The following is a 10,879-nucleotide window of genomic DNA, read 5'->3' on the forward strand; positions in this document are numbered from 1 at the left end:
GGCTGTTCGGGGGTAAGTCCACGTCTGGCATGTGGGAGTCTTTTAAGGAACAGTTGATAAGGCTGCAGGACAGGCATGTGCCTGTAAAAAGGAAGGATAGGAAAGGTAGGATTCGAGAGCCGTGGATAACCAGGGAAATTGAGGATCTGATCAAAACGAAAAGAGAGGCGTACGTTAGGTCCAGGCAACTGAAAACAGATGCAGCTCTGGAGGAATACAGAGAGAGTAGGAAAGAACTCAAACGGGGAGTTAGAAGGGCAAAAAGAGGTCACGAAATGTTCTTGGCAGACAGGATTAAGGAGAATCCTAAGGCATTTTATTCATATGTCAGGAACAAAAGAGTTGTCAGGGAAAAAGTCGGACCTCTCAGGGACAAAGGAGGGGAATTATGCTTAGAACCCAAGGGAATAGGGGAGATCCTAAATGAATACTTTGCATCGGTATTCACAAAAGAGAGGGACTTGTTGACTGTGAGTGTCTCAGAGGGAGGTGTTGACCCGTTAGAGAGAATCTCCATTACAAGGGAGGAAGTGTTAGGTTTTTTAGGTAACATTAAAACTGACAAATCCCCAGGGCCTGATGGCATCTATCCTAGACTGCTCAGGGAGACAAGAGATGTAATTGCTGGGCCTCTGACGGAAATCTTTGTCTCTTCATTGGACACAGGTGAGGTCCCTGAGGATTAGAGAATAGCGAATGTGGTACCGTTATTTAAGAAGGGTAGCAGGGATGGCCCAGGTAATTATAGGCCAGTGAGCTTGACGTCCGTGGTAGGGAAGTAGTTGGAGAGGATTCTTAGAGACAGGATGTATGCGCATTTAGAACGGAACAATCTCATTAGTGACAGACAGCATGGTTTTGTAAGAGGGAGGTCGTGCCTTACAAATTGGTGGAGTTTTTTGAGGAAGTGACAAAAACGGTTGACGAAGGAAGGGCCGTGGATGTCGTCTATATCGATTTCAGTAAGGCATTTGACAAAGTGCCTCATGGCAGGTTGGTTAAGAAGGTTAAGGCTCATGGGATACAAGGAGAGGTGGCTAGATGGGTGGAGAACTGGCTTGGCCACAGGAGACAGAGGGTAACAGTCAAAGGGTCTTTTTCCGGCTGGAGGTCTGCGACCAGTGGTGTTCCGCAGGCCTCTGTACTGGGACTTCTGCTATTTGTGATATATATAAATGATTTGGAAGAAGGTGTAACTGGTGTTATCAGCAAGTTTGCGGATGACACGAAGTTGGCTGGACTTGCGGATAGCAATGAACATTGCCGGACAATACAGCAGGATATAGATAGGCTGGAAAATTGGGCGGAGAAATAGCAGATGGAATTTAATCCAGATAAATGCGAAGTGATGCATTTTGGAAGGACTAATGTAGGGGGGAGTTATACAATAAGTGGCAGAGCCATCAAGAGTATAGAAACACAGAGGGACCTAGGTGTGCAAGTCCACAAATCCTTGAAGGTGGCAGCACAGGTGGAGAAGGTGGTGAAGAAGGCATATGGTATGCTTGCCTTTATAGGACGGGGTATAGAGTATAAAAGCTGGAGTCTGATGATGCAGCTGTATAGAACACTGGTTAGGCCACATTTGGAGTACTGCATCCAGTTCTGGTCGCCGCACTACCAAAAGGACGTGGAGGCTTTAGAGAGAGTGCAGAGAAGGTTTACCAGGGTGTTGCCTGGTATGGAGGGTCTTAGCTATGAGGAGAGATTGGGTGAACTGGGCTTGTTCTCCCTGGAAAGACGGAGAATGAGGGGAGACCTAACAGAGGTGTGGAAAAATATGAAGGGTATAGATAGGGTGAACAGTGGGAAGCTTTTTCCCAGGTCGGAGGTGACGATCACGAGGGGTCACGGGCTCAAGGCAAGAGGGGTGAGGTATAACCCAGATATCAGAGGGACGCTTTTTACACAGAGAGTGGTGGGGGCCTGGAATGCGCTGCCAAGTAGGGTGGTGGAGGCAGACACGCTGGCATCGCTTAAGACTTACCTGGATAGTCACATGAGCATTCTGGGAATGGAGGGATACAAACGAATGGTCTAGTTGGACCAATGAGCGGCACAGGCTTGGAGAGCCGAAGGGCCTGTTTCCTGTGCTGTACTGTTCTTTGTTCTTTGTTCTTTGTGACTTTACTTCAAAAGAATTTCATTGGCTCTAAGTGCTTTGAGGCATCCTGTGGTAATGAAAGGTGCTACACAAACGCAAGTCTTTTCCTCCTGTTTCAATCATCTGTTGCAGTGCATACGCCTCAACCCTGCAGTTCTGGCTTCTCGTCCCTCCCTCCCCCCCTCCACTACAATACTGATGGGACGGAGGTCCAGAGATCGAGGATGGCTGTTATTAGGTTCAGACTGTTGCCATTGCGGTGTGGATTTCAGTGATCGCATTGGCTTGCAGGATCTTACATCAGTCCAGTAATCTGTACTCAAGCAGATTATTAGGATTGCTTAAGAACGCTCTGAGGGAGTTAAACAGTCCCATGGTGCACAAACTACTTCCCTGTTCAGGATGACAGCATTTGTCCTCCCACTACTGCCACTTCTCTGGTGTTCCTGCTGTTTCCTTTCAACCAGTCTCCCAATACCAGGTTAAAGTCCAACAGGTTTATTTGAATCACAAGCTTTCAGAGCGCTGCTCCTTCATCAGGTGACCTGGTATTGTGAGACTTCTTTCTGTGCCCACCCCGGTCCAACACCAGCATCTCCACATCCTTTCAACCAGCCAGCCCAACCTGCTGCCATCCGAGCTGAGGTGGAGCAGGCCAATATCGAGCCACCCCAGGACACCCTGAAAGACCATATGCCAAGTCCTCCAGTACAAGGGAATAGCTTTCCACCAGTTATGCTGAAAGCACTGGGATAATATTGTGCTGGAGCATCAGAATTGGCAAACGCCTCCACATGAGAGGCACTAAGGGAATGCACATTAGATAAAGTTGTGAGAGAATTGTTTGTGGTGTTTTTAATTTCAGGATTTTAGCCGAGGGGGCACTGTGATGGTCTACAATATAAGGATGGAAAGGCAGGAATTGCGGAGCAGCTGTGATGTGATGCTGAGACTTTAGGAGAACCAGAGTCTGATCAGCTGTTTATAGACAATCTGTCCAGAGTGAAGGGATCCTGAATGTCTCCTTTCTCCCCTTCCCCAGCTTTGTCCCCCTGAAGTGCCTAGCAATGGACTGGTGGCATGGTCTGCCCCCTCAGAGATGCCCCTGTTGAGAAAGATGCAGTAAACACCATCAACTTGAAGACATGTTCCAGTGGGTACTGCAGGGCTTATCCCCGAGCGATCCAGGCACTGGAACCATTGCTTCAGAATGCTAATGGCCTACTCCACAATATTCGTGGTTTTCCCTGTGCGCAAGATGTCCATGTGTGACCAGGTAGCTGAGGAGAGAGGGTGGCACTTGTCACTAACAGACAGTCCCTAGTTTGTCTTGGTGACACAAGTATGGCCAGAATGGTGGATATTGCAAGATGAAAGTGTTGTAGCTGCTGTGAGGATAGTGGGAATTCTCTGACATGCTGTTCTCACGAAATCCCTACAGTGCAGAAGGAGGCCATTTGGCCCATCGACCCCGCACCGACAATAATCCCATCCAGGCCCGCCGTATCCCCACGTATTTACCCTGCTAATCTCTCTGACACTAAGGGAGTAATTAAGCATGGCCAATTAACCTAACCTGCACATCTTTGGATTGTGATAGGAAACAGGAGCACCTAAAGGAAACCCACACAGACACAGGGAGAAGGTGCAAACTCCACACAGGCAGACACCCAAGGCCTGAATTGAACCCGGGTCTTTGGCACTGTGAGGCAGCAGTGCTAACCATTTTGCCACCATGCTGCCCATTCTATACACGGTCGGTACCCCTTGTGTTTATGGTACATCTCTCCATTGATAAATTGCTCTAGATGAATTAATTTAATGTGATTGATGGCATCTGCTCCATTATGAATCTGACAACCCTGGAAAAGTCACATACACGATAAGTGGGTACAACCTTCTGCTGAAGAGAGCCCCCCTCCCCCTCCCTCCGTACTTACTTTGCCTCTCTTTCACCTTCAGTTCATGTCCTTGCCGTGCTGAAGCCCACGAGGGGCTGTGACAATAGCCCTCATTGGTGAGAGAAGACTATCTGCTGACAGACCTTCAAACTCCTTGATACTCCTTAACCGAGTCCAGCACCACTCCCTCTGACAAACCGAATGCAACACTTCACCTGAGAAAGGCAAAAGTACCTCATGTGAAAACACAACACTGATGTCTTTGAGTAGAGCTTGTGGCAGGAATGGAGTTGTGGTCCCACATGCAGTTTAAAACAACTGTGAGTGTTTAAGGAATTATGTTACTGGGTCCTGTGAGGTCCAAAATGGAGGCTGTTTGACATTACGATTGTCCACTCTGCTGATTTTGGCATAGACACAGCACACCTCAGCGAGCATCTGTATAACACCATAATGCCAATGACTTTAAATCTGTGCCCTCTTGTTATCGATTGTTTAATGAATGGGAATTGTAGCTCCTTATCTACTCTGTCCAGCCCCTCTTGGTTTTGAATACCTATATCAAATCTCCTCTCTGTCTCCTTCATGGAGAATAGTCCTAACTTCTCCAGTTCATAATCGAAGTTCCTCAACTCTGGAACTCTGGTCATTCTGGAAGTGACCAGAAGCAACTGATTTGTGATTTCCCCAGTGTCCGAACTTCTTCAGCCTCAGCACAAACACGAGGAACATTTATTCAGGAGTCAGATTTTGCGACTGATATTTGTTGGTGGAAGAGCTTGGACAGACATTTTGTTCAGGGAAAAAGGTTTTCTAAATTACCTGGGAACCCATCAGATCTAATTTCCAAACTGTGATCCTTGAATTATCCAAGTTACAACTTGTTGAAAATGGAGGGATGATTCCCAACGACAGAGACTCCCTTCACCAATATGACCTCATAAGGTTTCCCAGGTAGCAAGGCTCCTCAAACAGCAGCCAGATAGACGACCAAATCATCTGTTTTAGGAGACTGAGCAATAAGCATCATGAGATCGTTAATGTCCAGCTGAGAAGGCGGACAAGGAAATGTCTTGTTCATCTGTAACAAGGTAGCACTACAATGTGTCAGCCTGGATTATGTGCACAATCACTGGAATCACAGAATTATACAGTGCAGTAGAGGCCCTTCGGCCCATCGAATCTGCACCAACACATGAAAGCACCTGACCTATCTAATCCCATTTACCAGCAGTTGGCCCATAGCCAATGTTATGATGTGCCAAGTGCTCATCCGGGTACTTTTTAAAGCATGTGAGGCAACCCGCCTCTACCACACTCCTAGACAGCCCATTCCAGACTGTCAATACCGTTTGGGTAAAAAAGTTTTTCCTCACATCCCCCTAAACCTCCTGCCCCTCGCCCTGAACTTGTGACCCCTTGTGACTGACCCTTCAGCTTAGGGGAACAGCCGCTCCTATCCACTCTGCCCATGTCTCTCATAATCTTATACACCTCGATCAGGTCACCCCTCAGTCCTCTCTGCTCCAACAAAAACAACCCAAGTCAATCCAATTCCATGCCATGGGACAGGTAACCTCTATTTATTTGTTTGTGGCATAATCCTATTTTTCTAGCTATTTTATTTACTTTAGACTATAGCTAGCCTGAGAAACCTAGGAGGTTTTGTCAGGGAAATGTACGGAAGAAATGTGGCAAATTTTCAAGGAAAATTTGTCTGGAGCTCTGCACGGCAATGTTCCAGTGCGACAGGGGAGTTATGGTAGGTTACAGGAACCGTGGTGCATGAAAGCTATAACGGATTTAGTCAGGAAGAAAAGAAAAGCCTACAAAAGGTTCAGGGAGCTAGGTAATGTTAGAAATCTAGAAGAGTATACGACTAGTAGGAAGGAACTAAAGAGGGAAATTAGAAGAGCCAGGAGGGGACATGAGAAGGCCTTGGCAGACAGGATAAAGGAAAACCCCAAGGCATTCTACAAGTATGTGAAGAGCAAGAGGATAAGAAGTGAAGGAGTAGGACCTGTCAAATGTGACGGTGGAAAAGTCTGTATTGAACCGATTGAAATAGCAGAGGTACTCAATGAATACTTTGCTTCAGTATTCACAGTGGAAAAGGATCTTGGTAGTTGCAGTGCAGACTTGCAGTGGACTGAGAAGATTGAGCATGTGGGCATTAGGAAAGAGGATGTGTTGGAGCTGTTGAAAAGCATCAAGTTAGATAAATCGCCGGGACCGGATAGGATGTACCCCAGGTTACTGTGGGAGGCGAGGGAAGAGATTGCTGATCCTCTGGCGATGATCTTTGCGTCGTCAATGGAGACGGGAGAGGTTCCGGAGGATTGGAGGATGGCGGATGTGGTTCCGTTATTCAAGAAAGGGAGAAGAGATAGCCCAGGAAATTATAGACCGGTGAGTCTAACCTCAGTGGTAGGTAAGTTGATGGAGAAGATCCTGAGAGGCAGGATTTATGAACATTTGGAAAGAAATAGTATGATCAGAAGTAGCCAGCACAGCTTTGTCCGAGGCAGATCATGCCTTACGGGTCTGATTGAGTTTTTTAAAGATGTGACTAGACACTTAGACGGGGGAAGGGCGGTAGATGTGGTTTATATGGATTTCAGTAAGGCGTTCGATAAGGTGCCCCATGCAAGGCTTATGGAGAAAGTGAAGGGGCATGGGATACAAGGGGACGTTGCTTTGTGGATTCAGAACTGGCTTGCCCACAGAAGGCAAAGAGTGGTTGTAGATGGGTCTTTTTCAGAGTGGAGGTCGGTCACCAGTGCGGTGCCCCAGGGATCTGTTCTGTGACCCTTGCTCTTTGTGATTTTTATAAATGACCTGGATGAGGAAGTGGAAGGATGGGTTGGCAAGTTTGCTGATGACACAAAGGTTGGAGGTATTGTGGATAGTGTAGAGGGATGTCAGCAGTTGCAACGAGACATAGATAAGATGCAAGACTGGGCGGAGAAGTGGCAGATGGACTTCAACCCAGATAAGTGTGTGGTGGTTCATTTTGGCAGGTCGAATAGGATGGAAGAATATAATATTAAGGGTAAGACGCTTGGCAGTGTGGAAGAACAGAGGGATCTTGGGGTCCGGGTTCATAGGACGCTCAAAGCGGCGTCGCAGGTAGAGGCTGTGGTTAAGAAGGCGTATGGAATACTGGCCTTCATCAATAGAGAAATTGAGTTTAGAAATCGGGAGATAATGCTGCAGCTGCACAGGACCCTGGTCAGACCCCACCTGGAGTACTGTGCCCAGTTCTGGTCGCCTCATTACAGAAAGGATGTGGAAGCCATAGAATCGGTGCAGAGGAGATTTACGAGGATGTTGCCGGGATTAAGTGGTATGCCTTATGAGGATAGGTTGAGAGAGCTAGGTCTATTCTCCTTGGAGAGGCGAAAGATGAGAGGTGACCTGATAGAGGTGTATAAGATGTTGAGAGGTATTGATAGAGTGGATTCTCAGAGGCTTTTACCCAGGACTGAAATGGTTGTCACGTGAGGCCACAGGTTTGGGGTGCTGGGGAGTAGGTATAGAGGAGATGTCAGGGGTACGTTTTTCACTCAGAGGGTGGTGGGTGCGTGGAATTGGCTGCCGGTGGTGGTGGTGGAAGCGGATTCGATTGAGTCTTTTAAGAGACTTTTGGATAGGTTCATGGAGGTTAGTAAGATAGAGGGTTATAGATGAGCCTAGAAGGTAAGGAAATTGTTCGGCGCAACTTGTGGGCCGACGGGCCTGTTTGTGCTGTAGCTTTTCTATGTTCTATGTTCTGGACTTCAGCCATTGTAATGAAAGTAGGCCTATATGCTGTATCCAAAAACCAAAATGATCTGAAATCTGAGAAGTAATTGGCCTGAGGGTTTGGGATAGAGAATACGCGATCTATAATATATTCCATCCTGATTTAGACAGAGTTCAACTTAAAATTTTCAATGAATTAGATCTTCAGCTTTGGTAAGATGTCCAAGTGTTGTAACACTTTATCTTCAGACATACTGCCATGAAATGTATTAGAAATTAAGTTGTTAAATTCTAACTATTATTTTTAAAATTACACAGTAAATATATTAAAGCATTTAATATTTAAATAAAAAGTTCTGCACGTTACTTATGTTTTAAGTTGGAATTCCTAAAAGAAGAAAGGAGTTGCTGATCGCTTGTTCAGTCTCTGCCAACAGCTGATCCTTTCCCCTCCCCCCCTCCCCTTAATTAAATCCAGATCACATAAGTATTTTCAATTTTGAAAAACCTAATAAGAAACAGACTGGGTGGCCACTTGTAAACGTGGCTGCAACTCCAAGCTTTGGTTTAAAGCAAAATTACAAGAGGTTTTTACGGAGTAGCCAGTTATTATAGAGCTGGACTGCTGAAATCAGATCAGGTTTTCTTAACGCTGTTGTAACCAAGGGAGTTAGAAAAAGCAATGAATTTCATAACAGCTTCCTAAAACTTCATAGTGGGAAAGGATCAAGCCTGGCAATTGCTTAAATGCCTTTTAAATGGTCAATTTGTTTGCCAATTATCATTTTCTAATCAAGTCAAGCTCCTCGGTGTGCCCGGTTGCTAAGGAATGGGAGCGGGGCCTGGACTAGGCCTAGGGACAATTTCAAAGCCGAACCTTTCTCCTCCTTTACTCCTGTCGGTGATCACGATGAGTACCATGTACGCTGACACCATCCTGATTGTCTTTATCTTGGTCTGCACCGCCCTGTCAGCTGAAGGTATCACATGTGTACGGTGCACAGAACTGACAAATACAAACAACTGAAGGCTGAAATGGAGACACAAAGCAAGAAGATAGAAAAAAAAGAAAGCCGCAATAACAGAATCTGCTGGGAGGCAGCAAAAGAAGAAAAGAGAGAAACAAGAGGAAACATTGAAAAATAGTAACCGGGACCTCCCAATGGTGCGAATGAAGACTATGTTTGCTATTGGATTTTGCTTCACAGCTTTGATAGGCATGTTTACTTCCATATTTGATGGAAGAGTGGGAGCTAAGCTCCCATTTGTGCCTTTGTCGTACATCCAGGGATTGTTCCACCAAAACCTTCTTGGTGAAGGTTACACTGACTATTCTTTCATTTTCTTGTACGTTTCATGTGTAATGTCCATTCGACAGAATATTCAGAAACTACTGGGTCTGGCTTCTTCCAATGCACCTACCAAACAGGCTGGAGGATCCTGGGACCTCCACCTCAAGCAAGCAAATTTGCATGATGTAACTGTTGTGTGGTATTGTACATTATATCTGCCTACTGTATGTAGCAGTATAATTTGTACTTTTCACAGCTAAAAAGACAGTTTGAACTTTGTATCTGGCAGGGATGGAAGGATTGAAACCTCTCATGTGAAACTATTTTTGAATCATTTATGTGTTTAATTTATTTTGTGCGGCTTCTAAGTTCTCTTTATTGTGTTACAAAACAACCAGTTCTTAAAAAATATTCTCTCATTAATTCTGTTTTTGATCCCACACACCAACCTGGGTCAAATGTGCCTCAAGCAGGGTCACTTTGCACCCTCTACTCATTGGGAAATGAGTTACCTGGATTTATTTTACTTACCTTCTTAGTTGAAAGAAAATGCCCCGTCCACCAGAACAGCAAAAACTTGTGAATTGATCTTCCAAGGACTATCTACAGTGAATCTGCATTCTAACGTTTTGTCATTCAGACCAGATCATGTCACAACACTGTGGTAGCACAAAGGTGTTTCTGCTCTGCATCTGTTTGTTCTTAATCCAATCCCTGAGTGCTTGCATGATATCAATAAACAGCATGAGGAAATATAAATGCGCTGCTCAAGACCGGGAAATGCCAACAGCCTGTAGCAGGAGTCATGACCGGCGTCCAACCAGTTGCGACTTTCCCAGACCATTCTTATAACGTAATAAACCTTGTGCGAGAAATCAGCGCAAGGCCAATTACAATATGGAAACCTCAATTTCCATCTCATTAGTGTGCCCGGGACATTATTGTCCAGGCTCGCTAATATTTCCCCCCATCCCTGCTGGGAAAGATTCTCACCAGTGGGGGTTAAAGCTGGACCCGGTCAATGGGACCATAAGACCATAAGCTATAGGAGCAGAATTAGGCCATTCAGCCCAATGAGTCTGCTCCGCTATTCAATCATGGCTGATATGATTCTCATCCTCATTCTCCTGCCTTCTCCCCGTAACCCCTGATCCCCTTATTAATCATGAATCTATCTATCTCTGTCTCAAAGACACTCAATGACCTGGCCTCCACAGCCTTCTGCGGCAAAGAGTTCCACACAATCACCATCCTCTGACTGATGAAATTCCTCCTCATCTCAGTTTTAAAGGAGCGTCCCTTCCCTCTGAGGTTGTGCCCTTGAGTTCTAGTTTCTCCCACTAGTGGAACCATCCTCTCCATGTCCACTCTATCCAGGCCTCTCAGTATTCTGTAAGTTTCAATTAGATCCCCCCTCATCCTTCTAAACTCCATTGAGTCTAGACCCAGACTCCTTTCATTCCTGGGATCATTCTTGTGAACATCCTCTGGACCCCCTCCCAGGCCAGCACATCCTTTCCTTAGGTGTGGGACCCAAAATTGTTCACAATATTCCAAATGGTGTCTGACCAGAGCATTATACAGCCTCAACAATACATCCCTGCTCTTGTATTCTAGCCCTCTAGAAATGACAGGGACAGAGGCCAGTGAGGCCAACCCGGGAGATCAGAGGTGGGGGAGGGAGTGACATTGGGAGGCCAGCGATCGGGAGGCCAGCGATGGGGGCGGGGGAGGGACGGGGGGGGGGGGGCATGTGCTGATCTCCCTACTGACAGATCGGCGCATGCGCAGTGGCCCACTCAGCAGTATGATGCCGGCCACTCAGGCAGGATTAGGCC

General features: G+C 46.2%; 1 pseudogene; it reads left to right on the plus strand.

Annotated features, from left to right (window-relative positions):
• Window positions 1–8,659: 8,659 nt before the first annotated feature.
• LOC144503508 (calcium load-activated calcium channel pseudogene) lies at window positions 8,660–9,225 on the plus strand (annotated as a pseudogene).
• Window positions 9,226–10,879: the final 1,654 nt, after the last annotated feature.

This window comes from Mustelus asterias, chromosome 2 (genome assembly GCF_964213995.1).
Source record: "Mustelus asterias chromosome 2, sMusAst1.hap1.1, whole genome shotgun sequence".
Lineage (NCBI taxonomy): Eukaryota > Metazoa > Chordata > Chondrichthyes > Carcharhiniformes > Triakidae > Mustelus > Mustelus asterias.